Raw genomic sequence first — 26448 nt, 5'->3', positions numbered from 1 at the left:
ACCAAACTCATGTGTGTAAATGAATAGCCTATACAAATCCACACTACTGTAATCACATTAATATAAGTGGTTGAGAAAAAACCTGACATGATAGAAGAAAACTAACCGCGCATTCAAAATCAGCATACCTATTTTAGTGTAAATAAGCTTAAAAATTGAAGTCAACAAAAAAAAAAAAAATTCTTCAAAATTGTTCCCCAGTGTACCGTTTTGTTAAATATGTTTATTGCAAAAAAGTTGCACACCTTGCTTAAAATGCATCTGATATCTTTCAATGCTTTTCTCCAGCTGACTTTAACATCCATTTACATCATAACTGTTGTGATGCATTGCTCAAGGAAGGTTTTAACACCATAAAAAGCTGACCACCATTGATTCCAGTTTACATCAACATGCTACCTGGATCCAAGGACTGAAATTGAACATGTTACATTTCAAAGAGGTCCAAACATTGTAACACTACAATGCATAACAGTGCACCTTTTTGCTTTGTTTGTAACTCACAATAAGGGTTTTATACTGTAACTGACCCCACACTGACCAATATATTCAGACAAACATCTGTCCCTATTGTATTTATTAAAATGTACCTATTCCAACTTGCATACAAATTCAACTAAAGAACAAAGCCACAGTCCCCATCTCGTATGTATCCTGGTGACTACCTGTATATTGGTCTACCCCAACATAAGCCACTAGAATTAGGAAATAATGTACCCTGAACGTAAATATAGAATAACTCCGCAATTACATTTTTGTGTACAACACTTTATAGCAACTAGTTATGGATTTCAAAGCTTTTTTATTAATGACCAAAAATGGCAATTCTTACTTTACAGCTCATACAGGCAGGCCCTGTATGAGCTGTAACAGGTTTTAAAAAAAAAAACAAAAAACACAAAACACAAAACTAACACACCAGGTTGACTAGTTCATTGACAATAGCTGAGACTTCAATGATGTGCTTGATCCAAAAGATCAAAAAACTGAAATGCACCAACCCTGTCCAAAACATTCTAACAATATGGTTTTTCAATGCCTTTTATCAACACAGGCCTAATAAATGCTTAGAGATATCTTTAAGCCCTGGATGGGGATTATACACACCATTCATTGGTGCATCATACACCATCCAGATTGGATACAATTTTGGTGAGCCCAGATCTGCTTTCAAGACACCATCAAGCCATGGTTCCTCCATTCATTCTAATGGACCACTCACCAGTACCAATACATAGTCATAAAATCCATAGAGGCAGATGCTCATCTGGCACTTTCCTTGCCTCTTTATAAATGGCAAACCTTTTCAACAATACACAAGTGGTGGAAAAATTATACATATTTTGCTCAACAAATCAGATCCTCTTATACTGGGAAACAGCCAAAGCTGATCTTTGGGGGAAATTATGGCCCATAGCTCAGCATTGAAGTGTAAACCTTTACAAAAATATCACAAAGCATATCCTCATGCTAGGCAAGCCTATGATTGAGTTAAGACAACCCTCCAATTTGGATCCATGTGAAACATTTACATGATTCTCATGTTGCGTCACTCAAATATAAAAAGGACACAGACTTTCAAAATTTTAAAAAATGGGGCAAGCTAGAGGCTCAGCTGGCAAGGTACTGCAACACATTGTATCAAGGATTTGGCAGAGAAGAGCCATTGTTCACCTAAAGATATCAGATACCCCCCCCCAATTCACACATTACTGTATTCTTGTGAATGTGACTGATTTGGGACAGATTTTCCTTAATTCAGGGAAAAGTACTACATCATTCTACAGATGATCTGTCCTATATGATCGCTACCATTTATTCAGATAAAAACATATCCAAGGATCAGTTAGACCCCAGATCTTACTGCCCCTATATTGTTACCCTGTATTTCAAAAAAATCTCAGCCAATCTGGCATTTTTACTTTTTAGACCATTTTAGGTTTTATAGACCAGGCCCAGTGTGGCTTTGTACTTGGCAGAACACCAGCATTAAATATCTGCCACATCCTGATGGTGCGAGAACACACTCTGCTACCAATGACCTTGTCAGATGTAGAAGCTCTATTATCTCTGCACACCGAGAAGGCCTTTGACAGCATAGAGTGGGATTGGCTTTAAATGGTCATGGTTTAAGATGAAATGCAGCATGTCAGTTTATGTGGTTTCTCAAATCCATGTATACTTCCCTATTTGCAACAGTTTATGTAGCAGGGGCCTTGTCATCCACTATACAGAGGCCCCCTATCACCCCATCTTATATAGCCATTGCACCACTGGCTAGTTCTTTATTAACACCTGATCTGTTTTCTGGCAGCAACATTTCAAATAAGAGGAATTCAGGTCTGCTCTGTTAACAGAGGATTTATTTCTTTAAACTATGAAATGTGATATACCAGGATTATTTTCCCCATTACTGCATTTGGGACATTTTCAGGCATTTCTGTAAGTATTCTAAAAGCTAATCATTTTTAAAACCCAGGGATCCTCAAGACCTGTGGCTCTGGGCATATGCCTGCAAGGTGAAGTTGGCCCCATATAGTGCAACCTACCTAGGAATCCAAGTCTCTAAAGAAACTCCTGAGGTATACTCTAAACTTTACTGCTTGACAAAGTTGTTGGGGAAATTGGTAAATCATATGAATCTATTTTTATGGCAAATTGCCAAGTTACACACATTTACCCTTTTCAAACATTCACATTTCTATTTAGGCATACTGACATCCAAAAATATTACAACAATCTTTTCCATGGAAAAGCAAAAAAAGCCAGAGGCAAAGATTAAATGATATCACTCTAAACTACATATAGGGTGATGATTTCTAACATAAGGCTATAATCCGGCTTGTTATCTTTAGATGTCAGAATGGTGGAGACCCTTCTAGCTTTACATATGTAATTAGGGTTAACACACTTGGTCCAAAGAAAAATCCCTCTTCTCTTAAAGATACCCTTCTCAAATTCTTTTACTCTTCATAATTTCTTTATCCCCCTGAACCTGCCATTATCTATGGATGGTCTATTCATTAAAACGCTCAGCATGAGAAGCTCTCCACCTTACTATTTGTACAGCATTGGGCTCAATTTGTAGGTTTCTCTCCTTTGTCTACCCTGGAGGAAGCCTGTAACTTTATGCCACTTTCTACCTGGGACAAGGGAATCCATCAATCTTACATTTTATCATAATGCTAAAATGCAAAAAAAAAAAAGTGTTCAAAATTGGATGCAAAAAGACCCTCTTATTGGTCAGCTACTTCATAAACTTTGCAATATAGCATTTGTTTTGTCAATTAGCTTCAAAGACAGGTGCTTCTCAGTATCGCCAAAACATCCATAAATCCATTTCACAAGCTCATTCTCTTATGATTTATTGACCTTCAGCAATTCAACCACCAACCTCAAGCAACCTATTCACCAATGCCAGCACACCTATGGCCCCACACATTTGTAGGTCATGAGCAAGGAGTGATAAGTTCTTCATAGACTGGGGTAAGACCTTTGCATGGACAATCTGGGTCAGAAGACAACGATATTCAACCTCAGGAGACTACAATCCAATTGGAGAATTATTAAAACAGAAACTTTTACATTTTAGGTGATAACCCCATTGTGTTGTAGAAAATGTTTTTACTGGCTTCATGGAAAATGCATGCCTATTATCCTTCTTGCTTTACACCAATTTGAGCCAATGTACTAGGATACAGTGTGGCAACATCCAACATGCACACTTGGATACTCTACCATATATTATCTGTTATCCATCCCCAAGCCATCTAAATAGAAAAAACATTTAAAATTTTACTTTAAAGTTAACTATGTCCATTTGTCAAGTTCACAAATTTTACACTTAAGTATAATTTTTAGCCCCCATACAGCAAAATCTAAACCTCATCCAAGGCCCATAGCTACTCAAAGCTTCCTCTGCTAGGTATTGGCATGCACTCTGTAACCCCAGTTCAGTCCAATGGAGACTGAACATTTGACACTCCATTGAAATAAACCGAGGACTCAGCTTACATAGAACTAGCAGTGAAACATTTCTAAGTTGAAGACCAATATAAATAAGGAAATATGTAATTACCAACTTGATTTAAACTAAATACCATTGGGGATTTCTTACATTTTTAATTATGCAATTATCTGCTTATTTAAAGATATTGGCTCACTGCATTTCCAAAGCTTTCTGACAGCTGACTGATTTTTCACATCCATTTACACCATAACTGTAGGAATGCATTGCTTAAGGAAGGCATCAGCATTTTATTTACATCCTACCTGATGCACATTGAATGTAACATTTCAAAGAGGTCCAAGTTCTGAAACACTACATATTAGGAAATTTGAGTTATTTTTGTTTGTTGTGGAAAAAAGAACCCAACAATCATTAGTTGATGTGTATTTGTGTACGCATTAAACCCAACATCCATGGTGTAAATCCAGATGTCAGATTGCCCCCAGGTCTCTTTTGGAAAGGATTAATTGCCTTAGTAATTTAAAAGTGGGTGGTATTCTACAGTCCTACCATGACACACCTGTGGATACAGTACAGTGAGCGACATAACGTGTTACTGGCAGGATTGGAAGGTGGAAAGAGAAAAGCTTGAAAAAGGTAATGTGATGCAGCCACCACATGTTAGTACTGGTAAACTGGAAAAGGTTTTTGTTGAATTTAGACACATTAGGCTATGCATTTTTTATTAATTGGCATAAATGGATATCCATCATTTCCTACTATAAGGCTCATACATGCAGGCTCAGTGCATTAGGCCATCTGCTCTGCTTGGTAAGCATTCCATCTGCACAACATACAGCCAGCAAAGTATAGCAGAACTTGTCACACACACTTAATCGGAGATTCATCAATTTATGGGTTGCGGTTGCGTCAGTAATGCGTAGGAATACAGGGCTACCAATAACTATTACCAAGCCTCCATTGGAGAGCTTCTTACACATACCAGGACTCGTTTAAGCAGAACCCAACTCCTGATATGTGAAAGGTGGCCCCAAAGCCCCTGGATCAGCACTGGCAGGGCAAGCTGAGATTTACCATCAACCTCCACAATTCTCAAACAGGTCTGTCCCGAATACAGCAAAACCTAAACCTCATCTACAACCCACAGCCACTCATCAAGATCTCCTCTGCTAGGTATTTGCATGCATTCTGCACTCCCAAGCCAGTCTAATGGATATTAAACATTTGACACTCCATTAGAATGACAGGAACTGGGAGTAAAAGATTTCTAGAGTGGCTGCATGGCCCAGATAAATATCGCACAGATAATTTTGGATCAAGAACAGGAGAGTGGAAGGCTGTCAGGGAAATCTGGAAACCGGTGATAAATAATGCGACTAAAATTAACATGTAGTTACTCTTTAAAAAAAGACTAGTGGTAATATGTGGCCCTTATCATTGGGCTGGAACATTGACCTATTGAAAGGTCAGTTAAGACTTCTCCATTCTAATCTACTGCACAGTACATGCATGGTGAGGTGTCATTTTAAATGCACACATGTGTTGTGCCTTCAATAAAAGCTGCATGACTTTCTGGCATTGGTCCACACCAAGGGTGCCTAACAGATGGCCTGCAGAGCTTCCAGATGGGGCCCTCTGCTCATTCCCTCTCTGCTCCTTGTCATGCAGGGGATGGGGTGTGTGCACGCATCTCCTGTTCCTCTGAGATTGTGCAACCAGAAGAGAGAGCGGGTTTTTCCTATAGACCTGGCAACCAACTCACCGCTCCCTACACACTTGTACTGTGAGAATCCCCGCAGCAGCACAACAGTCGTGCATCTCCATGCTGCAATTGTTGCCCCCATGTGACCCTTCATGTCTCCCACGTTGATCATAGAAATGTGAAAATTTCAGGCTACACAGAGGAGCAGTTACTAAACCAAATGCCAGCCTCCTAAATACAGTTTGCTAGATACAGGGTCACAGGCAGGGCGGTTCATTTCAAGACCAGGGTCTCCAAATTGAGTTTGCATGTTAGGGACTCCCAGGGGCCTCTTCCATGGCAATGAGCAATAGGACACAATTCAATATGCGGTGGTGCCCCAAATATAAACTTGCTTGTTCACAAAGCTTCCCAAGACTGCATTCAGATTGGCAGTGACATTGCAGTGTGGTTACCGCTTACTCATGCCATAGAATCCCACCTAAAGGAAGATGCTCAGTACCACTTAATGCTGCCTAAGCTGCAGACCCTGTGCAGAGAGGGACTGAGCAGCTTCTGGGGTGCCCCCTACACATAGCTGACTACTTACCATCTATGGCCCTCATTTTCTCTGGAACAGAGGGATGTTAGCAAATGGAAATGTGGGTCTCAGTAGGAAAAGCTTATTGTCCCACCCCAATAAAATGTTATACCCATCATTTGTTACTATCACACATAGCTTTTCCCTTACTCCCTATGAACCTTACAGTTCCATGTTCTTGCAGATAAAGTAACTGCAAGTGCAGGACTCTTGTGACTAACTCCCCAAAAATTTTATCACTATGGCACCATTACAAGATATGAAAAACTTTACCTGTCATACCAAGCTAACCTGACACATTTAGCTGGACACTTACTTTCTGTGAACCCTAATTTCTCAGAAAATGGGGAGATGTTGGGGCCTGAAGATGTACTGGTAAAAACAAGTACCCCTTGGTTATCTATCACATGAATTTCATTTCTCTGAAGTACCCATTAAAGAAATTTTGGGTTACAAAGAAGGTTAGCTGCCCCTATAACTGACAGGACACATTGTATGGTATAGTTTCTGCTTTTTTACAATCCTGAATGAGGAGCAATATATTACAGCTTTAGTGTTTTATCTTTCATTATTAAAACGGTAACTGCAGAATGTCTTGATTTGTCATCTTTTATTTAGTGCATGTACATTATGGTAAATAGAAACATTTCAATTAAAAACTAGCATTTAAACATACATCTTTAATGTTTGTTTGAAACTGTTGCCTGTGAGTTTCATCTCAATGTCATCAGTGGCCCCCATATGAAAAAGGGTTGGACACCACTGGTCTACACTAATACAACTAGAATAAAAGATGAACACTGCACACAGTCATGCAATTGTATAATACTAGAATAACTGAAATATTTTACAGAAACAAATTAAACTGGAAAATTGGAACACGGAAAAACAAGAAGGAAAAAAAAAAAAAAAAAAGTAGCTTAAGTGTATGAAAACCTTACATATAAAACTAACCAAGAAAATAAGATGTTAAAGCACTATTAATGGTATATTTAGTAAAGTTAGTTTAATCCAAAAACCTGCTGACCTTGCTTAAAATGCAGCGAGTTGATATTTTTAATGCTGTCCCCCAGCTGACTGTTATTTACCAACTATTTACACCATAACTGTTGGGATGCATTACTCAAGGAAGGTTTACCACAATAAAATGGTGAAACCCATTGTTTACAGTTTACATCAACATGCTACCAGGATCCAAGGACTGAAAATTGAACATGTTACATTTCAAAGAGGTCCAAACATTGTAACACTACAATGCATAACAGTGCACATTAGGGAATAACTATTTTTGTTATGGCTGGGGGAATTCTTTTTTATTAACATTAAACCCAATACCCATATCCAAAAACTTAACCATACGATTGTACCTCTTTACAGCAGAACTCTTAGTTACATAGAAGTGGTTCTTTAGTCCTATGGCGACACCCCTGTAGATACAGTACAGTGAACAATGTTATAACAGAATTAGAAGGTAAAAGGAGAAAAGCATGAAAGTCAACTGATGCAGCCACCACATCCTAATACTGGTAAGTTGTAAGTAGGTTTTTGTTGAATTTAGACATACAGTTTAGGGCTCATACATGCAGGTTCTGGGCACATAAGGACATCTGTTCTGCTTGGGCAGCATTACACCTCTACAGTTAACATACAACCAGCAAAGTGTGCAAACGCTTGGCATACACAAAGGAATGCTGAGACTTTACACCATCAACCTCCACAATTCCCACAGATCAATGTCAGTCCTCCAATACAGCAAATCCTAAACCTCATCCAAGACCCACAGCCACTCCATATCTCCTCTGCTAGGCATTCGCACGCATTCTGCATTTACATATTCTCTATACCTCACATCATGTTCCTTCTGTACAGTCATACCACCACATAACCCAGCAACAGGAAATACTGACTAGCCTTCCAACAAATTTAGTCTCATAAATTCCTCTTGTGGATGTAACTCATCTGTGACAGATTTTCCAAAATTCCTAAAGACGTTCATGCCCAAAAACCACGACAAAATGTGACAACTATTACCACTGTCTTCACTGCCAGTTACTGGGCCTGCAAATTCTCAGCTAGTTTCTGAGAGAGGATGCTAAAATGTATGAAATGAGTGGTTGGGATAGCTCTCCCACTCTGCCTGGTATTTTGTGCGTTTGGCGACTGGTCAACTATGCAGGAGGTGGGACTGGGGAAAGGAAAAAGCATGGATAGACCTGTTTATTGGCAGCAAGATGGGCTGTTATGAATAAATTGGTTCCAGCCCAAACCGCCTATGCTGGAGATGGTTGGGGTGTCCATGTTAGATGCCAAACAAAAATCAAAGTTTTGGAGCGAATAGTGTCATTTCATTTACAAAGCTCTACCGAGCCTAGAAAGGGAGTAAATTTCATTTTACTTTCAACATACCTCCTGGTACATTATACATGTGATGTACAAGGACACATTGCCTTCCAAACAATAGCTGGATGCCAATTTTGGTGGGGCAGAAGGTACTTCAACCTCCCTGTTGGGTAGATTATGTCCAAGGGATTTTACTATCCCACCACTATCCATAGCTAGTTCTGGAGTAGAGATGTGAAGGGTCCAGCAGCTCCTACCAATAGGCATGTCCAAAAGTAAATGGCAAAATTTAAAGTTTTAGTGTCTTACTGATGTGAGAGATGTCCTTCCCCACCCACCCCTTCGCTCCCTAATTTTCACCCCATGTTATTGTGTAGTTATGTAATTGCACGCTGACAAAATGCTTCTTATGTGGCAACACCTGACAGGCATACTTTATAAGTTGGGGACCCAACCACATATCTGTATATCTTCCAAGCATTAATGGAAAAGAACCCTTTTTTCTTAAAATAGTTAGACTATGTCCATATGTTAAGTTACACAATTTTCAATTTAGGATGTAATGTCTTTCCTCTATCTATGACCCACAGCCACGCAAGATGTTCTCTGCTAGGAATTTGCATGTACTCTGCATTCCCAGTTCAGTCCAATGGAGACAGAGCATTTGACACTCCAATGGAATGAGCAGGAAATGCAGTTTACATGGAACTGGCAGTGAAAAAACTTCTAGTGGCTGCACAGCCCAGACAGTCAAAAAGCCCACATTTCTCCTTATCAAGGAGTGTGAAGACCATAAGAAAATAGAAAATCTGTTATCAGTAGTTTGTTTTAATAAAATTAGTTATAAGTTATTACTAAATATTTTTTAATGCAAATACCTGTTGATTTTGCTGAAAACAGTTAGCTGATATTTTTCAATGCTTTCTGCCAGCTGACTTGTTTCACACCCATCTGTTGCATTAGAAGAGGTCCAAGCACTCCAACACCTTACTGCATAACTGTGCACAAGTATTTTAGTTTCTGCGGGGTATTTTAGTTTCTGCGGGGGGGGGGGGGGGGGGGGGGGGGGCAGGGCAAGTCCAACACACACCACATGTTAATTGATCAGCATTATTTTTTTTTTTTAAATCATTAAAAACATCCATGGTGTAAATCCAGCCGTCAGATTGTAGAAGAGGGTGGTGTTCTACATTGACACCCTTGTAGATACAGTACAGTGAGTGTTACGTGTGTTAACCAAAATGAAAATTCAGTTACCCTTAAAACTGTACTCTGATGGACCAGGAGACCCCAACATAGAATAGGTTTACTTAATCCTTAACTGTACAGTCATTCCTCCCTTGTCTCTGAATGACAACATATCCTCCATAGCACACTGCACATCCAGGTGTTCCTTATGTATGTTCATCACACCACATAATCCAGCAATTGCACAGCAAGTACTGACTAGAACCCCAAACCACATGGTGTCCTCCATCCTAACAGCCACATGGTGTCATATTGGGAGTGGATTCGGCCGAGTTGTCTAGAACCCGACTGCTGTAACAAGCCAAGGAGTTGATCACTGTCAGAGGGCTCTTTAAGAGGAAGGTTTTCTCATCTGACATGAAGTGTAGTATGAGTATCTTATCTTTGGGTTGGAGCATAATTTAATAAAATTTCAGACTTCAGCATTCTGATCTCCTGTATGGTACATGTATTTGCATGCTTTGGAGTCATAAATTTACATGAACAGTTATGCAGTGAGAGATGCGATATCAAACATTCTTCGTTTCTTGGCATTGTTGTGCCTTGAACTACACTAAGACTAATACAACTCAGAGAGAATGGGCCCTAAATATAAATATGGCATAACTTGTACCATTTTAGAATAACTATGCTGGTTAAATTTTATAGCAACCAAATAAACTGGCTGGAAAATGATAAAGCTACTAAACACACTGCTATTTTCCAAAGTCTTAAGTGTTGGCTGTATGGGGGAAAGTCTGGCTTCATTTGGCTGATTGTTTTGCCTTAAAGTGCATGAAAGCCTTACATATTCACATCTTATGTTATTCCTTGTTTTCCTAATTATGTTTAAAAAATGCAAATACCTGTAGATTTTGCTGGAAATGCAGTGAGCCAATATATTTTATTGCCGCTTGCCAGCTGTCTTATTTCACACCATAATTGTTGGGATGTATTGCTCAAGGGAGGCTCAACACAAAATGCTAAAACCCATTGCTTTTAGTTTACAGTAACATCCCACCCTGATGCACTGACTGAAAATAAAACAAGTAACATGTTTAAAGAGGTCCAAACGCTACAAAACAATGCAGAACAGTGCACACTAGGGATTTTTTTGAAATTTTGTTTCTTTTTGGGGAAAAGAGAACCCAACAGTCATTAGTTGATGTGTATTTGTGTAAGCATTAAACCCAACATCCATGGTGTAAATCCAGACAACAGATTGCCCCCATATCTCTTTTGGAATGGATAAATTCCCTTAGTAACTGACAAGTGGGTGGCGTTTACCAGTCCTACCATGACACCCCGGAAGATACAGTAAAGTGAATGCCATGACATGTTACTGGCTAGATTAGAAGGTGAAAAAAAGAAAAGCTTGAAAGAGGTAAACCAATGCAGCCACCACTTTAGTACTGGTAAGCTGCAACAGAAGTTGTTGAATTTAGATACATTAAGTTACACATTTTTATTTGTTATAAATAGCCATAAATAAATAAATAGCCATAAATTACCTACTATAAGGCTCATACATGCAGGCTCTGGGCATAATAGGATCTGTTCTGCTTGGGCAGCATTACACATACACAACTAACATACAGCAAAGTGTAGCAGCACATAGCATAAGAGATCCATCAATTTATGAAAAAAAAGGGGAGGGTTGCATCAAAGGATGAGGCATTCAGGGCTACATTTGACCATTAAAGGCCTCCATTGGAGAGCTTCTCAAACATACCAGGAGTTGTTTAAGCAGAACCCAACTCCTGATATGTAAGAGATGTCCCCAAAGCCCCTGGATCAGCACTGGCAGGGTAAGTGAGATTTAACATCAACCGCCACAATTCTCACACAGGTCTGTCCACAATACAGCAAAACCTCATCTATGGCCCACAGCCACTCATCAAGATCTCCTCTGCTAGGAATTTGCATGCATTCTGCACTCCCAAGTCAGTCTAATGGATACTAAACATTGGACACTCCATTAGAATGACAGGTGAATACATCTTACATGTAACAGGCAGTGAAACATTTCTAAAGTGGCTGCATGGCCCAGGAAAAAAAAAAAAATTTTTGGCTCAAGAACGAGTGGAAGGCTGTCAGGAAAAACTGGAAACCGGTGATAAATAATGCGACTACAATTAACATTTAGTTACTCTTTAAATAGTACTAGTGGTAGTATGTGGCCCTTATCTTCAGACTGCAACATTATTAATGTCAGTTAGACTTCTCAATTCTAATTCACTGCACATTGCATGCATGGTGTCATTTATTTTAAAGGCACACGTGTTGTGCAGGACCCTTTTCTGGCGTTGGGACACCAAGGGTTCCCAACATACGGCCTGCAGAGCTGCCAGATTGGACCCTCTGCCCATGTTCTTGTGGGGGATAGAGCACACATCTCCTATGTTCCGCCATGAGATGAGAGAACAAATGTACCGTAAAGAGCTTGCAATCAGCTGTGGCTGCTGCCCACACACCTTGTACTGGGAGATAATCCCAAGCAGCTGCATAAGAGCTGTGTCAGTGTCCATGATGCCGTTATTACCATCCTCTGTAAACCTTCATGCCTTCTACACTAATTATCATAGAAATATGAAATTTTCAGTATCCTCAGGGGACTCTGCAGATAATAAACCAAGTTTCAGCCCTCTAAACACAGCAGAGATATTTTCACATTAAAGGGGTCTATTTCAAGACCAGGGTTCTCCATAAAGAATTTGCATGTCAGACTGTCAGGGTCCTCTTTGAATGAGCATTAGGGTGCTCTCACTTTGCTCTGTGCTGCTCCATATATACTTGCTTGTTGATAAAACTTTAAAATTGCATTTAGACTGGTTAGGTTGCCATGTGGTTACCCCTTCCTCATGCCATAAAACCCTGCCTAGAGGAAGATGCTCAGTACCGCTCAGCACCTAAAATGTCATCACTATGGCACAAGATACAAAAAACACCGTCAAACTGTGCTAAACTGTCACATATAGCTAGACACCTAAGTTCTGTGAACCCCATTTGTAGGGACCTGAAGATGTAGTGGTAAGAACATGTAGCTATCCATTACATGAATTGCATTTCTGGAAGTATCTATTGTAGAAATGTTGGGCTACAGGGAAGGTTAGTGGGCCCCGATAACTGACAGGACACATCTGGCTGTCACACAGGTGGTTTACAGACACTCTGCATTGGGTCCCGCTTTACTCCATTTCAAGATTTTAGGAAGGCATCATTCCTCCCCTCCAACTTACCTTACAAACTTCTGATGGATGTATATACCATTGTCACCTCCCTCCTAGAAAGGATAGGCCTGGTACTCATGAAGGACTTCAAGCCAAAGGTTCCATCATCCCATCGTTGAAGTTAGGAGCGTTTCTTCTGACTTCTCATTTAGAAGACTGACAATGAGCCAGTGATCTTGACGCTGGCAGCACTTCCTGGGTAATGAAGACCCCCCCATGTCACTGGGCAATAGAGACTAGGCAGAGTCCTCGGCTCCCTAAAGATTCTGGCAAATATCTAATTCACCAACAACGAAACTGAAACAGGTGCTGGAACCAGAAGTCCTGATGTAGGAAGTTGCCGATTGTCTTAGCTCGATCAGGGATGAATTTCTGGGTTGTTACACCTCATTCTACCCCCCCCCAGCTATGGAAAGGGTAGATATGGCAACTAGGTTATGGGGAAACTTCTGTTATGTGGGCCTTTATCACAACTCTCCCAGCCCCAGATTAAGGAAACAAATGCTCCTGTTTTAAACCACCCTCTGAGGACGTAATTCACAATCTAGAAAGGTCAAAAATAAATAAATAGCTGCAGACTAAAAACATCTGGCTGCAGAAGTTGCTGCACAACTTCCATCTATAATTGATAAGGTGACAATTCACGATACACATAATGGATTTATAACAGGCTATGCAATCTGGTAAACAGACCTACTACTACCTCAATGTGCCAACGTGATTACCAGCCATACATTAAACATACTGTATCCAATAACTACTCATTTTTCAACGTACAACAACATTTTTCAACATAACTACTCACGTGTTCAACGTACTAATATTTTCCCAATTACTTAGCAGATATGATGAAACTGTTCTAGTTGGCACATCAGATGTCCTGTACTCCATCTGGTTACCCCATAAATATTTACCCCCTCTGCTAGAATCCATTCTCACCGACGTCTCAAATGCAGCCAGGGAACTCTAGAGGAAACACCATCACTGTACACTAGTCACCTATTCAGCAATCCTCATCAACCTCTTATCCATCTGCTGGTACATCTACCTTATATTCCGTAGACATTTTGGCTAGAATTCCATTGCCATCTCTGCAGATCTAACACTTCATTCTCTGAGTGTTATACTTGGAAAAAACAAACAAATATCAATATTTACAACCTATTCCATAATTTTACCAATTCTTGTTTTCTCCTACTGTTGGACATTTATACACTTTCTCCTCATGACCAATTTTTTTAGCTTTATTGTCTTCTCTTTAGTATATCTTACCTAACACTAACTAATAATGCAATTTTTTTTTAGCTAGTATGTGAATGAAACTTGGATTGAGAAGCGAGTTTCCTGCAACACAGCCACCATTTAATGTAGAAGTTGTGGGTAGGCGAAGGCGTATGTATCATACAAATTATTGTAATGCATGGGTGAGGAGAGATGGGTGGCTGGCTCTTCAATTTGAATCTTTAAAATCCTATATGTAATTTTTGGACCCAATACTAATATAGTAAAAAACAGAAAAAAAAAGTTTCAAGTTTGGAAACAAATGGGACAAGCCAGTGGCTCAGCTGGCAAAGTATTTTTCTATTTCACATCACATTGTATCATGGATTTGGCAGGGAAGATCCATTATTCACCTAGAGATATAATGGATACTTTGCCCAATTCGATATCACTGTATTCTTGTGGTTGCGACTCATCCAGGACATATTTTCCTTAATTCAGTGAAACTTCCACATCTTTCTAAAGATGTTAGTACCTAAACTCTGCTATTCTTTCAATTCCATTTACAATTTTATATACTATATTATTTTAATAGTTTACATTTCAATGTACATACCTTTAATTGGCTCCAATCCAATGATCACAGACCCCAGGTCTTACTGCCCTATATCATTAAGCAGGATTTAAAATTTCTTTGAAAAATTCCAGCTAATCAACTGGCATCATTACTTCCAGGGTTTTAGAACAGACCCAGTCTGGATTTGTACTTGGCATAACAGCAGCATCCAATATCTGCAACATCTCGATGGTGCTAGAACACACTCTGCTACCAAGAGCCTTCTCGACTTAAGAATCTGTATTATCTCTGAAGCCGAGAAGGCCTTTGACAGCATAGAGCGGGATTGGCTTAATATGGTCATGGTTAGGATGAACTTCAGTGGTCAGTTGAGGTCATTCCTTAAATCCATGTTTTCAACAGTCCATGTAGCAGGAGCCCTGTCTTCCACTATACAGACGCACCCCCTATTACTCTTACTCTTTAATATAGCCATTGACCCACTGGCCAAAATTCACAACATATCCCAAGACAAATTTCTCATTACATCTGAAATTTTTTGCAGACTAAGAAATCATACAATTTACAGATCTCTTTTATGGGAAGATACCATTTTACAGGCATGATAAATATTGTACCCTCTTCAAATGCACTAATTCCTATTTAAGCATTCTAACACCCAAAAATTACAGCCAGCTTTAAACATTTTCTATGAAAAGACAAAAAAGAAGGCGAGACAAACCTCAAAGCTATATTCTGGCTTGTCTTTAGATATGTCACAATGGTGGAGACACTTCTGCCTTTACAGATATAACTAGGGATAGTACCCTTGTATACCCCTGGTTCACCAAGGGACTAAAGTCCTCTTAAAAGTTATCCCGTCTCAAATAAAATGTCCTTTTAGCCTTCATACGGTCCTTGGTCCCTCGAATCGGCTATTATCTACAGATCTACTTATTAAAATGCTTACCATGAACAGCTTCTCCACCTTACCCTTTATAAAGCATATGGGCTCATTTTTTGGGCCCTCTTCTCTTTTTACCCTGGAGATGGTGAACAAGGAGGGTTAATGAGCAGATACACTTTGTGAGCATTGGCTTAAAATAGTGTTTAACATTGATCATAGATCTGACACAGATGCCATCAAATATTAAAATTTGTAATAATGCTTTTAATGGCTGCCAAAACGCAAAACTGTTCTAATTGGATACACAGACACTCCTTCAATTGGTTAACTAGCTCAGCTACAAGCAGATGCTGATTGACAATCTAGGGGGTCTTTATGTAAGACAGTTATAGTAAACATCCATACATCAACAAAAAGGCTACTTTTCCTCTATTCAGTAGGAGAGCTGAACTGTTTTGTAATAAACCTTGGTACAATACCCAAATTCTACTAGGGTATAATCATTATACTTCTGGTTTACACTAGGGTGACCCTTTTAAATTTTATCTCACCTAATTTATGCCATAGTACACTTATGTAAGATTTAGATCCATGCTCACTTAAAACTAGTGTTTGAATTGTCATGCATCCCCCCCCCCCCCCCCCAACACACCTTTTGCTAACTCCCCCCACTCCCCCTAATGTAAAAATGAACATGTATGTTTTAGTTGAACGTCATGGGATACAAACGTAAGACCACAAAGGCAGGCAAGCCAAAACATCCATATTCAGTTTCACATGTCCATTCTCTCCTCATGGGTTGAGCACCTCCAGTACTTTGACCCTTCCACTAATGCCAACACCAATGGCTTGGCACAAAATGGCCATGCATATATTTGTATGACTCCTTATTCATGACATAGATACATCATAGTCTGACAGGGGAAAGACCTTTGCATGGACATTTCGGGTCAGAAGACAAACTATGATTTCTACCTCAACAGACTACAATGTCATAGGAGAATTGGAGTGGATTATGCAAACTTTAATTGTAAATTACATGAACCATTGTGTTGTAAAAAGACTTTTGGTAGCTTTTTGGAAAATGTATGCTCATTATCCTTTTTGCTTTACACCCTTTTGACCCAATGTTCTAGCATAAGCATGCAGCCAGCAAAGAGTGGCGACACCTGACAGGCACATTTTGTCTGTCCACTATAGAGAAACAATGAAACCTTATCCACGACCCCGTCACTCATCAAGATCTCCTCTGCTGGGAATTTGCATGCATTCTGCACTTCCCAGTTCAGTCCAATGGATACTCAGCATTAGACACTCCATTAGAATGAGCTGGAACGAGCTGGAAATGCAGCTTATATGGACCCGGCAGTGAAAAAGTGGTTGCATGGACCAGACAAAGCCAAACAAGACTTTTCTGGAGCAAGAAAAAGGAGAGAAAACCCATCAGAAATTAGCAAAATTTAACTACAATGAAAAATCAGTTATTCTATAAACTGTACTCTGAGGAACTAAGACTAACAGAATAGGTTTACTTAAATCCTTAACTCTACAGGCATTCTTCCCTTGCCTCTGAATGACAACATATATTCTCTATAGCACACTGCACAGCCAAGTGTTCCTTATGTATGGTCATCACCACATAATCCAGCAATTGCACAGCAAGTACTGACTAGATCCCTAAACCACATGGTGTCCTTCATCCTAACACATCCAACAGCCACCTGGTCTCATATTGGGAGTGTGTTTGGCTGAGGTGTGCAGAACCTGACTGCTTTAACATGCCAATGTCAGAGGGCTTGTTAGTTTTCTCATCTGACATGAAGTGGTAGTTTGTGGATCCTTTTTTAAATATATAAAAGGTCATTTTAGATGTTGTCATAATGCTGCATACCCTTTTTTCCTGGTATTTTGCGGATCAGTAAACACATTCATTATACCATATTAAAATACCTATGCAGGAAATATTTTATAGCACACAATTAAACTGGCTGGAAAATGATAAAGGAACTAAACACACTGCTATTTTCTAACAATCTTTAAGTATTGGCTGCATGGGGGAAATGTCTAGCTTCATTTTGCTGCTGATTGTTCCATTTCTCAGCAGTCATGTTTTTGTCATTGCTATGAGTTAAAGTGCATGAAGACCTTACAGGTATACATCCTATGTTATCCCCGTATATTTTGTCAAATATAAACTTTAAAGCATTTTGGTAAATATGTTTAAATGCAAACACCAGGTATTTTTGCTGGAAATGCAGTGAGTTGAACTCTATTAATGCTGTCTGCCAGCTGACCTTTTTCACACCTATTTACACCATAACTGTTGGGATGCATTGCTCAAGGAAGGCTCGACACAACAAATTGCTGAAACACAACATTTCCAGCAAAATCCTACCCTAACAAAAAAAAAAAAAAAAAAACCCCACACACATACTACATGTTTTTATTTCAAAGAGGTCCAAGCTCTGCAACACTACAATGCATAACAGTACACATTAGGGAATAAAAGTTTTTTAGTTTGTTGTGGGGAAAAAAAAAAATCCAACCACCATTAGTTGATGTGCATTTGTATAGGCATTAAACCCCAACATCCATGTTATAAATTCAGATGTCAGATGCCCCCAGATCTCTTCTGGAATTGATTAACTTAGTAACTGAAAAATAGGTTGTGTTCTATAGTTCTACCATGACACTGCTGTAGATACAGTACAGTGAGTGACAATCTTTTTTTGTTGAGTTTGGACACCTTAAGCAATGGATTTTTTAATTTTTTTCTTATTAATTGTCATAAATGACTATTCACCATTTCCTCTTTTAAGGAGTATACATGCAGGCTCTGAGAGGATGCAGGGCTACCTTTGACCGTGTTATAAAATAGGAGTTGCTTAAGCAAAACCCAACTCCTGATATGTGAAAGGTGTCCTCAAAGCCCCTGGATCAGCACTGGCAGGGTAACTGAGATTTACCATCAACCTCCACAATTCTCAAACAGGTTTTTCCACAATACAGCAAAACCTAAACCTCATTTACGACCCACAGCCACTCATCAAGATTTCCTCTGCTAGGTATTTGCATGCATTCTGCACTCCCAAGCCAGTCGAATGGATACTGAATATTTGACACTCCATTAGAATGACAGGTGAATACATCTTACATGGAACTGGCAGTGAAACATTTCCAAAGTGGCTGCATGGCCTATGAAAATATCACACAGGAATAATTTTGGATCAAGAACAGGAGAGTGAAAGGCTGTCAGGGAAACCAGTTATATATATATATATATAAAAAAAAAAAAAAAAAAAAAAAAAAAAAAAAAAAAAAAGCGACTACAACGAACATGTAGTTACTCTTTAAAATAGTATTAAATGGTAATAAGTGGACCTTATCTTTAGATTGAAACATTAACCTCCGGGGCGGTTCATTTCTGTCTGGTTTTATATGTCTAAAAGCAGTACATTGTTTTTCATGAAAATGTATTTTACTGAATATAGTATGAAAAAGTTTGAAACACAAAATCATGTCAAAATAATGAATTAAACTTTAAAAAAATTATAGTCATACTATTATACTGTAAAATAAATGTTCATGAAAGACAATGTACTGCTTTTACACATGTAATTCCACTGTATTGCATACAATAGTTATTTTATATTGAATGCAATACAACTAGATTTGATTTTTCCACCCCGCCGGCAGTGTCCTCACCAGGAACTCCCCCGCTGACAAATCGGATGCAGAGGAAGCTAGCCGGAGGAAGAAAGACGGACATCGTAGGACGCCGGCGGATCAGGTAAGTAGCGATTTACTAATGTTTCCTACAGGTTTATCTACCCCCGAGCGACTCGGGGTTACTGCTTTTAGCATCCTTTTTCTACCCTCAAATCTGTTCAAAGAGGACTTAGCATTTAGACACCTTAAAACTACAGATTTTAAAGCTTTTTTTAATGGTCATAAACAGCTATTCACCATTTCTTACATTAAGGCTCACACATGCAGGCTCTGGGTACATAAGGACATCTGATCTACCATTACACCCCCACAATTATCGCACAGCCAGGAAAGTGTGGCAGCACTTGGCATATGCACTTTAAGCTGTAGATTCATTAATTTTATAAAAAAAGGAAGGCTTGTGGCATGGATAAGGCATGCAACAATATGGGTTACCACTGAATGTATTAAAATGCCTCCATTGGAGAGCTTCTTACACATGCCAGGATGTGTTTATTTTTTGTTTCAGCAGCACCTAACCTCTGATAACTTAGAGATGTCCCCCAAAGACCCTGGATCAGCACTGACCACACAAGCTAAGACTTCAATCAATTGCCACATTTCACACCATAGACTTATACATGTCTGTCCCTAATACAGCAAATCCCATCTATGACCTACAGCCACTTACCAAGATCTCCTCTGCTAGGTACTTGCATGCACTCTGCACTCCCATGTCAGTCTAATGGATACTGAGCATTGGACACTCCATTAGAATGATACGGGTGTGCAGCTTACATGGAACTGGCAGTGAAACATTTCTAAAGTGGCTGCATGGCTCAGGAAGGACTTTACAGAGCAGATTTCTCTGGATCAGCAACAGGAGAGTGGAAGACAGTCAGTGAATCTGGATATTAGTGAACCAAATAAATGTAACTATGCAGTTAGCATTTTAGTATACAGAACCAAAGACAGTTAATGAAAGAAAAAAAAAAAAACTAACCTTACTTAAAACCTTTACTTTGTGGTCATCCTTCTCACATCTTGGTATGACAACTTACATAACCTCCATTTCACACTGCACAAGCCAGGTAGTCTTTACAAATAGTCATTGTACCAGTAACCACTGCCTAACACACCAACCCACATGGTGCTTTTCATCCCAACATTTCCTTATAAATAGGATGAGCCACCTGGTCTCTTATATTGGGAGAGTTTGGTTCTGAACACCTGAGTCAGATTGCTGTTAACTCTCCCACAGATTGCTCAGTAACAAGCCAAGGAGCCATAGCCAGCATGTTTTCCATATTACATCACCTGTCTGTATGTCAGGGGTTCATTTGGAGGAAGGTTTCCTCACCTGACATGATGTAGTAGTATGTGGCCCTTATCTTTATACTGGAGTATTATTTATTAAAAGAGTCAGTATAGACTTATCCATTCTGATATGCTGCACAGTACATGGGTTTCCATGCTGTAATGTTATTTATGTTACATGAAAGCACATGTATTGTGATATGCTGTGACATCCAAAATGCTGCATGTCCATTTTATTCTGGCATTGCTGTGGATTGTTCTACCCTAATTCAACTCACTATAACAGCAAAGTCAGAATGAGCACCAAAAGTGAACATTCCATATAATTTATACCATGTTAGAATAACTGTGCAAATAATATTGCAGAAAATATATATACATACAACCCAAATACATATTGGAAAGTAAGAAAGTAACACCACAGGCTGTTATTTTCCATGTAGTCTTTATAAGCGTTGGCTGCATGGGGGAAAGGTCTGGCTTCACTTGGCGGCTGATTGCTCCATTTCCCAGACATCATGATTTTGTCTGGGACTTGAAGTTTATGAAAACATTGTGGATAAACATCTCCCATTTTTTTCACTTATATTCTTTTTGTTTCTTTTTATTCATTTTATTCGTTTTTAGTTTTGTTATATATTCTAAACAATTCCAATAATTGTTGATCCTGCTGGAAATGCAATGAGCTGATAACTTTTAGTGATCTTTGCCTGCTGTTATCAGTTTTTGTGCATTTACACCAAATCTGTTGGGTTGCACAAGGAAGGTTCAACAGTGAAAATGGAAAGTGTTGACTTTAAATTAGGCGCAACACACTACAATGTATCTTAGTGCAGTGCACATTAGGGAAATTAAAAATCATTTTGGTTTCTGCTGTGGACAATATTATTAATAAACACAAGCACCATGAGGAAGGTCTTTATTGCAGAAAAAGATAGGCGATGTCCCCTCTGCAATAATCCTTCCTACCTGCCTGATGGCTCCAGGAAACTGTCAAAAACCCGAGCTGCTCATTCTTACTTTAGCGTTGGTTGCCAGACTACTTACCAATATTGGCTTTCCGCTTGCCGATACTGAATTACCTCCTGCACACTTGCTTGGGAATTAGGTCATCCTAACCCGACCAATGAGGATGGCTCAATGACAGGTATAGCGTACCACAATGACTGCAGACTGAATTGCCCAAACAGTAAACCCAGCCACCAGAATATACCAGCTGTCATCATCCAAAACCTGGACTGGCTGAACAATTACAGAAACTCATCTTTGTAGAGCTCCTGTCATTGTGTTCAGGCAAATTAGCACAGGGTAAAGCTGGAGACAAATATCCCTGGCTTATCTTTTTGGTGGATTGGCTGAACAATGACAGGAACTCTGGCCATCCCTATGTCCTATTAAAGGAGGCCCAAAGCCTAAAAAAAAAATAATTTCCTTTAATTTTAATACATTCACTTGCAAAATGCAGTAACCCCGTGTCACTCTCGGGGTAAGAGAAAGAGCCCCTCTTACCTGTGCCCCGTGAACCAGCGGCGTCACGGGGCACAGATCCAATGTAATCTGCTTTTAAATGGTTTTTACAGTAAAATACACAAAAAAAACATAATAAAAGTAAAAGTACACATTTTAGTGCACCAAACATCATTTCCCAGTGCCCTGATTTACATTTTTCACACTATTAGCTATGACCTTGATCTGACCTGACTTATAATGTATGAATGTATCATTTGAACACATTGTCTTTGATCTTGATTTTTCCTGACTGATTACTGGAGACTTGACCACATGGCATCGAAAAGGCATCTCGCCGGCGCAAGCGCTGTTTTGGAGGAACTTGAAAGCAGCGATAGCGATTTGGAGTCCCTTGTGAAATCGAGCAATAGCGATTCACTAGGAAATGTATCATCAGACAAAGAAAGTGAAATGAGCGAAAATTCTGAACCTGAGCTCCATTGACCGCCAAGATTTCCATTTTCCGGCGCACCTGGGATGAAAATTGAGGCTGAATGCCACAACCCACTGGCATACCTGAAGTTGTTTTTGACCGATGAAGTTATCAAAAAAATTGTTGCGGAGACAAACAGGTAAGCCGCTTTGTGTTTGCAAATTTTTAGAATTTTTTTGCTAAATTTTTTTTATGCAAACATGTGTGCTACTCTGCTAACTTTTTAAAATTTTTTGCTAATTTTTTTTTTTTTATGCAAACATGTATGCTGCTCTGTGTTTGCTAACATTTTACTTGCAACCTTCACACTATAAAAGAACATATCCTAAAATACATTTTTTATTTTGTTTTATGCAGGTACGCTGGACAACAGTTAAGGTGCTGCACACCTGAGGTTTGCAAGAAGCAGAAAGTGAGAACCTGTGACCAAGGATGACATTTGGCTGTTTTTGGGCTTGGTGATCCTGCAGGGAGTTGTGGGCAAACCCCTGCAGAAGTGGTACTGGTCCAAAAACAAAATGCTTGCCACTCCATTCTTTGGCACAGTCATGCCAGAATACCGCTTTTCCCTCATCATGAAGTACCTGCACTTCGCAAACAATGAAGAATTTGATCAGACTACCCATCCTGCACCCAAACTGAAAAAATTTGGGAAGTTTCTCAAATGATTCTAAAAAATTTCCAAGAGAACTATGTGCCAGACAGGGACATCAGTATTGACAAAAGTCTAATGGCTTACAAGGGGAGGCTCAGTTGGGTGCAGTATATTGCGTCAAAAAAGAGGGCAAGATTTGGCATGAAAACGTAAATGCTCTGCAAATTCTCATCTGGCTACATATGGAATACCGTACTGTACACTGGAAAAGGGACACAGTTCAACCCCAGATACAGCCATTATGGTTTGGCAACATCTTCAGTGCTATCCCTCATTGAACCATTGCTAGGTCAGGGCTATTGTGTCATAACTGACAATTTCTACACCTCTCCTGAGCTTAATGAGTTCCTTCTGCAACAGAGAACAGATGCATATGAAAGTGTTAGGATTAACCGGCGCAACCTGCCATTAATGTTTGCAACAGGAAAGCTGAAGACAGGAGAAATTGCTGCCTGGCAGAAAGGCAAAATGATGGCCCTGAGATGGTGTGACAAGAAAGATGTGTGCCTGATGAGTACAGCCCATGATGCCTCCACCGTTCTGGTACACACAAAACGTGGGAAAGAAGTGATGAAGCCACAGGTGGTGATTGACTACAACAACACCATGGGAGGTGTGGACAGAGCTGACCAAGCCATGACATTCTAGCCAGCGATGAGGAAACAGCAAAGGAAGATACATTGGTATCTTTGGTATAAAGGTACTACAAGAAGATTTTCAGGCATCTAGTTGAGCAGTGCCTATGGAATGCCTATGTTCTGTACAAAAAAATGAATCATTCAGACTTCATTTTGCAAGTTTCCGAATCCATAGTCAAGAACCACCAAACACCATCAGTGGCTATGAATAGACCTGGACGTCGTGCTTCCACTGTTGTCAACCCAGAATGGCTCACTGGTCGTCACTTCACTGAATACATCTCGCCAACCCAGAAAAAGGCGGCACCTTCAAGGATATGCGTGGTTTGCTGCTCAAAGACCGATGACAGAGGAAGAAACGCAAGGAAACCAGGTTCTACTGTCCTGACTGTGATGGTGGACTTTGTGCAGCATCATGTTTCAAAATCTACCACACCCGGGATGTCTACTAGGAATGTAAATTTTTTTTTTCCAAAGTCTACGATTTATTTATATTATTATTTATCAATATTATTTCACCCTTGTTTGGACAAATTTCAGTGAAAATTTTTTGATAAAATAGTTTTTTTTGATAAATTACATTGTTGTGGTCTATTATTTCATTTTTTTAAAAAAATTTGTATTTATAATTATTTATTATTTTGTAATTTATGATAATAAAATAAATACATATAATTATCATATTCGGGAGTTAATCCTAGAAATTACAGGCCCACAATATAAACAACAAATTTCTATGCAAAAAAAAATTGTATCACTTTTTGCATCAAAAAACTGACAGAATTAGAACGCTAGGGGGGTTAACTAGGAGTTGGCCTGGTTTGTCTGACCAAGAAAAAACCTGATAATCCTTATGCGATTTAGGGATGACACTTATGTGGACTAAATTGGCCTCATTTATTAGATTCTACCCTTCGTGTAGTGCATTAAAATATTCTATCAAGTGAGGGCCTAACTTAAGCCAGAATTTTTTTATAGAATGAATAGGAATAACCGTCAGGGCCCAGAGCACTATTTATTTTCAGGTGCTTCAAAACTTGGAGGACTTCTTCCAAAGTGAAAGGTTCTTATAACTTCTGTTTATGAGCTGTTTTAGGTTTGGGAAGATGTAAGGACTGGAAAAACTCCTCAGCTGCCTGTGAGGAAGGAGGGACATTAAAGTCAAAAAGTTTTTGGTAAAAATCGTTAAATTCCTCTAAAATCAATTTTGCAATTTGGGTGCTCCTTCCTGATCATGTTTTCAATTTGGGCAATGTGTGAGTTTTACGGTGGGGATTTAGCCTAGTACTAGGAGTTGGCTTGGTTTGTCTGACCAAGTAAAAAACCCATGACCTGACCGACGGAGAGATGTTTCAGCTCTAGCGGTTCCACATAAATTTATTTCCATCCTTAGATCTTCAATCTGGGGGTGATAATCTAAGAGTGCGGAATCTAAGTCTGACGATGAGGAAGATTTCGGTACATATTCATCTGAGATTCAATAACCTAGTTTTGAGTGTTTTTGAGTCTAGAAGCCTATTTAATGACTTCACTTGTGATGGTGACTTTAAACACCTCCCAATTGGTAGAGTAAGATGTGTCACAAAGATTATTATAAAGGAAGAAATCATCAACAGCCGCCTCTATTTCAATACTCACTAATTTATTTTGTAGTAAGTTATCATTCAATCTTCAGCAGAAGCTAGACTGTCTCCCCCAAATGTAACAACCAGAGGGTCATGGTCAAACCAGGTGAAAGACAGAAAATGGGTGCTGGAAACAAGGCGTACTGTGTGAGCTGGTGTAAATATATGATCTATTCTAGAATATACTTTGTGAGAAAAAAAATCATTTTTAATGGACTTTTTATGGAATCAACTTTGACTGGGTTTCTACAAATACTTTCAAGTATAACATCCGTCATTCTGTGTTTGACATTGATAATTCAGATAATACACACTTTGTGTTCTTCATAAAACCACTACCAATTTTAGTAGTGTTACTAGCACCTTCATTATATTGTAGTTTACTCAGTACAGTTATATACAGAGGTGTAAGTGACTACTAGTGAGTAAGTGGAAGGCAGTAGTTCCAGTGGTGGTATAGAGGACTCATCTTAGGAATGGTGTTCCCAGACTGGTAAAAAGGAAATGGTAAAGGGCAAATTTAGTGGCCTGGAAAAGGTCTGCATAGGGGGAACATCAGGGGGGCAGAAATTTCAATCCATTGTAGATTTAGGTGGCCAGAGTTCATTGGAGCCAGGAAAAGCTGGAGGCTTATGTTGTTTGTATGTAGATTGGTATTGATGTAGATTAAGGTATTTATGAATATGTTATGTAAAATAAAGACATGTTGATTTGATAGCTTTGCTTAAAGAAACAGCTGTTCAGCCAAATTGTTCTATAATACTATGCCTGCAGAAATTTATTAGGGGGGTGTAAATGCAGTAAGTTGGGGCTTCTGGCCTACCCTGGTC

At 39.2% G+C, this 26448-nt stretch overlaps 1 long non-coding RNA gene across 1 annotated transcript in view; it reads right to left on the bottom strand.

Moving 5' to 3' along the window:
* The window catches only part of LOC140343033 (uncharacterized), a 34319-nt gene extending 13745 nt beyond the window's left edge, over positions 1-20574 (bottom strand). The window contains exon 1 of the long non-coding RNA XR_011923239.1: positions 20445-20574. This is a non-coding gene — a long non-coding RNA (uncharacterized lncRNA). The remainder of the gene's footprint in view (positions 1-20444) is intronic.
* Positions 20575-26448: the final 5874 nt, after the last annotated feature.

The sequence above is a fragment of the Pyxicephalus adspersus genome, chromosome 1 (genome assembly GCF_032062135.1).
Source record: "Pyxicephalus adspersus chromosome 1, UCB_Pads_2.0, whole genome shotgun sequence".
NCBI classification, from domain to species: domain Eukaryota; kingdom Metazoa; phylum Chordata; class Amphibia; order Anura; family Pyxicephalidae; genus Pyxicephalus; species Pyxicephalus adspersus.
The sequence above is the reverse complement of the archived record's forward strand: the minus strand, read 5'-3'. Positions and strand labels throughout refer to the sequence as shown.